Source organism: Tuber melanosporum (assembly GCF_000151645.1).
Source record: "Tuber melanosporum whole genome shotgun sequence assembly, scaffold_30, strain Mel28".
In the NCBI taxonomy this organism is placed as follows: domain Eukaryota; kingdom Fungi; phylum Ascomycota; class Pezizomycetes; order Pezizales; family Tuberaceae; genus Tuber; species Tuber melanosporum.
This window is the reverse complement of record NW_003298975.1, coordinates 673,631-679,630: the sequence shown is the minus strand read 5'-3', so window position 1 is coordinate 679,630 and position 6,000 is coordinate 673,631.

Below are 6,000 nucleotides of genomic sequence, written 5' to 3'. Positions count from 1 at the left end.
TGCGTTGCCGGAAAACCGGGCAATCCAACTATCGGATAAACAACAGATCCGAACCGGAATAGGATTAGCTGGGCAAGCTAAACAAATTTACGAGTACTGTACTGTACTCGTACAGTACTCGTATGATGCCGGTACCAGTTAACGAGATTAAGGAAGTTCAGCTCGCTCAAGGGTCAGGTAAACGTTACTCTTTCTCCAGGTGTTTCCCCTCTGACTGCGGAGACTAGAGGCCTGACGGGTATTTACCATCTCCTCCAGGAACTGCACTGTATGCGGGATTTCGCCTAGCCTGCACCTAACATCTACGTTATTGTACTCGTACACACCGGTACTATAATGTGTATGGCACCACGAATACAGCAAGCTATGGATCGGAGGGATACGGAGGTGAAAAACACAAAATTCTAGATCCATGTTTCAAAAGTTCACACCAAAAACAATGCTAAAAAAGGCCTCCTAGGGACACATGTGTAAACGAAAACAATATCAGAGAAAGAAAAGAAGAAAAGAAGAAAAATAACTGGGCTGTGCAAACATCGACATTCCCATCTCGTCTCATAAAAAATCACTCATCAAATCTTCCTTGCCCCAACGGCGATACTGGACCAAAAAGCTCGCGGGCAGGTCACCTATAGTCTCCCGGGGCCTCAACAATGGGCGCCGATTGCACCACACTTAGGATCAACCCAGGCCTAAGCTTTGGATCCGAAGAGCCCTCCATCTCGTGCACACCTTGCGATTTCGCGGCGTCACAGGCCGGGCCGGGATCTTTCCGTTTCCAGAAGAAACACAGGAAGACGCCTAGAGCGAGGGCACCCGTTACCGCACCGATGGTCACGCCGGCAATCGCTCCCTTCGACAAACCTCCGCCGTCGCCACCACCACCTCCAGTAGAGGCAAAAGTGGAGCTCGTGGAAGACGCCGTTGTGGAAGGACTTGAGACACTCGTGGTCATCGCCGTCAAATTGTACTTGCAAGACTTTGTATACCAAGCATCGTACAAGCTCACCTCGGTGGAATTGCATGTGGTTGTCATAGAGTTGCAGTCAGGCCTTGGCTGGGAGCATACACAGTTGGAAGTCAGTTCCAAGCAAACGTTTGCGTTATCAAAGCAACTGCGCGCGCAGCCGGGAATGTCGGTGAGGTCGACAAGTGGCTTTCCCGGGCACTGCGTATCATACCAGTCTTCCGTACGGTTCCAACAATCCCAGTTCACACTGCCATGCATGAGCAACAGGGAAAGGAAAGAAAGAGCAGGTGGGGAGATCGTGGAGACGGCGGAGGTGCAGTTACAAGAACTTACGTCCAAGCACATATCAGAGGATTTGGTCTTCTACAGAAGCAGTCTACCATTATCCTTTGTCCGCAGTCCAGCAACGAACCCAGTATCCTATTCAAGTACATCAGCTTTTCGTACCCAAGCTTGAACACTCAAGGCGAGCAGAGCAGTTGGACAACGGGTGGAATGGAGAGGGGGGGGAGGCATACGGGGCACAAATTTTCGAGGAACATTCGGGCATTTTGCTGAAGTCCAAGTCTCCGTCTCTCTGCCGGAGCGCGCCACCTGCCCCGGAAGTCAATGACGACGTTAGAGTAATCAAGCATAGTATGCACCCAGCAAATTTAAACTGGGGATCCATCGTGTCGAAGGCCTAGCAGCAGAAAATGGTATGTTTGAATTCGGCGTGGACGGGGAGATAGTTGGAGAAAGCTCCGGTCGAGAGAAAGGAGCTCTGCAATCTCCTCCTTATTCAACTGGCCAGCTTGTATGATGTATACGATTGTGCTGCGGGCGGGAGTGTACTCGAGTACGGGTACGTGCACGAGGGCGCTTGATTCGATGTGTGAACGGGCGATAGGACCCGCTAGATCTTTACATCGATATCATAACATTATGTGCAGTTGCGACAAGGTAATGGCGGGCCGGAAAAGAGGGCAACTATTTATGTATTACGTGCGTCGCAAGAGCAAAATTAATTCTTGTCATGTCTCGTCTGGACACTGCCTTGTCGCGGCTGGGTGATAGTATAATACTGGTGGCAAGGTCACTCCGCAGAAGTCTTTGTGAAGCGGAGTTTCTCTTTGGCCAATAATATGATATCATACTAGTCTCAGGGGGAGGATATGGCGCAATTAGGGTCTGTGTGGGGGAGGGCTCGTTCCATGAAGCAAAGAGGAACTCTGTTTCACGACAAAGACTTTTGCCGGAGAAAAAGTCAACAAGTACCACCACTTGTAATCACCAGTACCCAGGTTTGGACCTAGGCGACCAGACAACCAGGAATTAGAATTGCCAAAGTTTCTTGTTTTTTGGAGCAATTCCCATGCCAAAGTCACCCCATTGTTTTCCTTGAACCAACGAGTGTGGAACGGTCAGGCCTGTCCAGTCACCCACACATCCGTACCCGGGTAGGAGTGTTCGGTGTGTGAGCATGGACATTTTCACCGCCAAAGTAAGATCCCCTCCCGCCGAGCAGGTTAGCCGAATCGCGTGAGCGAAATCGAACATGACCTTATTTTCATCCTCTATCCGCGACAATATAGAGATGTAGAAACAGGGTTATGTCCAAAAGGGCTGCTGTCGAAGGGCAGCTTTTTTTCTTTCTTTTTTTCTTGGAGAGTTTTCATGCATAAAAGTTATTTGTGTTCAAGACTGGCTGATGGCAGATAAATCTTCATTCCCAAAATGATACCAATAAAGGAGGCAGGCGCGTGGATCCCCCCCTCCCCGGGTGCGCAGACAAACAGGAGGGCGATGGGTGGAGGGCGTCTAGGAATATACCATAATAATAATAAAATTATCATAGGAAAAGGAGAGGAAGACGTGGTACAGTACCGCAGCATCTCGAGTCATTACCCTTTGCCAAGTTTAAGGTTGTACAGTACAGTACACTACAGTGAGTGCTAGGCATCCAAAATCGACTTGCAGACGACGACCCAAAGCCAGCTGAGTAATTGCTCTCAGTAGAACTGCCGGTACGGTACCTAGGGAATCCCCCTTTTTCAATTCTATACGTTCTGTTTTTTTCCTTTCTTTTCTTTTCTCTTCTTCTTTTCTTTCAAGCACTGTACCCGTGCCAGACAGGCGAGATATACAAGTAGAGTAGACTAGATTATACATACATAAATGCCGGTACTTGTACTCCGGAGTGAGCCAAAAGTCGGTTTCTATGATTGCTATCCAATAGGATGCTGTAGACTGTGTGGCGATCAACCGTCCAACAAGGTTTCCACTTGGCTGTCTGTCAAACGAACGAAGTGAGCTCAGCCACGTTGTGTTGGACACATAAAAAAACCGACTTTGCCTACTCGGGAGTACCACCGGCGTGAAATGGTTTTCGTGCAACACCTCAAGGAACCGTGGGATAATAGCGTAGTTGGACTTGTAAATTGTGGTGATCGTGACCTCCTGTAAAACCGTAGGATAGTGTCACAAGGAATTGACTCGCTGGTATGTCGTATTGCTAGGGAAAGAAGAGACAAGAAAAGAACACAAGAGTGGACCCAATTGAACAAGGGTGGAACATACCCAGAGTCCTGCTACCAAAGCATCTGACTGGCTTTATATCCCGCTAGTCATCCTCTACGAGCTGGTATTTGAAAACCCCTCTACAGCTGTGATGAAGTACTGTACTACTAACATTTGAGTCCATTTCGCACATCACAGCCCAAATCTCCTCCCACTTTCCTATGCCCTTCCTTATACCTTTACGGGAACAAAAATGAAAAAGGACACATTTGACGACACGGTGGACAATTGGTCCGATACGTCGAGTCTGAGTCCAAACCATTTTGAAATTCAAGCCTCCCTAATTCCTATTATAAACAAATTCCGATACGAGCCAGCCCGTGGGCTGATTACAATAGTTCAGGATATTGTTAACTCTGGTTCTATCGAAGAATAATTACATCTCGTTCAGTTAAGATCGGCTGTACATTTTACATTCGAGAACTCTCTGAATGCGGCTATCATTCTCTCATGATTGAGGTTAGCTACTTGGTCAATGTTCCCAATCGTCCGGGGCGCCCTTACAGGGCCCTGGCGGGCCGTAGTCCCAGGCGTCCTTCTTTCGTAAAGACGGCCATCCAAAGGGTTGACGCCCGGGCCCCGCATCCTTAGAACAAATAGCATCTCCCGGCGGTTATCTGCAGGTCCCAGTCACTACCTGCAGGGCCCGCCCGTCCGTCCCGGGCAGTGGTCTGGATGGAAGCCAAGATGCCCGTCCGGAGCGGGCATCCACCCATGCACTGCCGTCCATCCGGTCCGCACCCAAGGACGGACGGACTTGACTTGTTTCATTTAGACGCACACTGGTGGTTACTTCACTCACAAAGAAAAACGAGATGTGTGATTATTGCGAAAATCACTCGCGATCCTTTTACTATTCACTTGGAATGCTGGCGGATGCTTCCGGTTACTTTATCGTACTGGTCACGATACGAGGCAGACACCGGTCCGGAATCCGAAATGCGTTCAAGAATTCGACATTAATGCTGCCGGGGTAGCGGTGTCCCAAATTGCCCCCACTAAGCTCGAAATATTTACCATATGACTGTATATTTGATGGATTTTCTCACCATGCACAACCAATCGAGTTCAGCGTTGACGAACCCTCCCACTTTACTGTCAGGTTGTTTCGAATGCTCAAGTGACAGGTAATTTCTATTATTTCGATTCTTGACCATAAGTTAACATGGACATTACTGACATTCGGATTGTATTATGCTTGGTACAAAATCAGCGGAGGAAATAAGGTTATAACCATTATTTGTCCTGGGCCATGCTAATCATCCTTGTTTGTTGTCGTCGCTACTCCATATAATACCAACACGATGAGCGCTGTACTGTACAGTACCCAATAGTTCACTGTCTTTTTTTTTTTTTTAACTATTTTTTTGCCCCCTTTTTCTTCTTCTACAGAATCCTGGTTTTTACTATCATAGCACTCTAGTACTTTGTTCCACAGGATACGTGTATCCTACCTAATACTCACCCACAGAATTGAAGGGAAGGTGGGATTCCTAGATATTTTCTATTGATCTTTCCCCAATTCTTTTGTCTTTTCCCCATCAAGTTGCGCTGCTGCTGCGTTCACTGTTGGCTTGGATAGTTGATTTCGTTGGCTTGCGAAAAAGAAAAAGAACAAGGGTCAACTTTCCTTGGCCCGAACATTGCCAAGTTTTCCGGCTCCTCTTGGGTTTTAGCAACTTTTACTTGGTCGAAATTTGATGAGTGAAGCCCGTATCAATTCCCAATCCTGTCTCTCCCTCTCTCTCTTTTTCCTATATCATACCGGTATCATTCTGCTCTCTGAGTCGGTGTGGGTGACCTGCCAGCCAATCGCACACTTTGCCTCACTTGCCCCCCCCCCCCCTTGGGTGCAGGGTAGTCTTCGATTTCAGATGCCAGGCACCGCCCAATCCCTTACATAGCAACGCCTTGCCCGGCGAAGAAATGTATCCCCCGAGCACTGTACGAGTACTTGTACAAGTACCTGTAGTTTCGGATGACTAGGTACTACCGACCTGCAGCTTATGGTTGGTCGAGGAGGCGCAACGGCTTACGGTGGCACCTGCACTCGTACCCAAAAACGGGGCAGCGAATTTGTACAGTACTCGTACTGTATGATACCATACTCGAATAGGCGCTCGGATAGGCACTATGTATGGCCTTTGGCATATTTTTCGAATCCCTGTTTTCCAGTGCTTGTTTGCCTACTGTGCCAAATTGTTACTATTAATACCTTATGGATAGGGAACTGTGTAAAGCGTTAATATTCAATGCTCATGAAGAGTATAACAGGAAAAAACTACACCATAACGGCGCTCGTATCGTATCGTATCGTATCGTAGCTATTCTCGCTCGGGTGCGGGTGGGTCAACCGGTTGCCCAGACGAGATCCTCTCTCTGGGAAGCGTTCTGTCGGTTGCGGAAGGATGCAGATCTTAGCATTTGAGTGGTTAATCGGATCAACCTCGTGAAAAGTACAATGTCGCTGG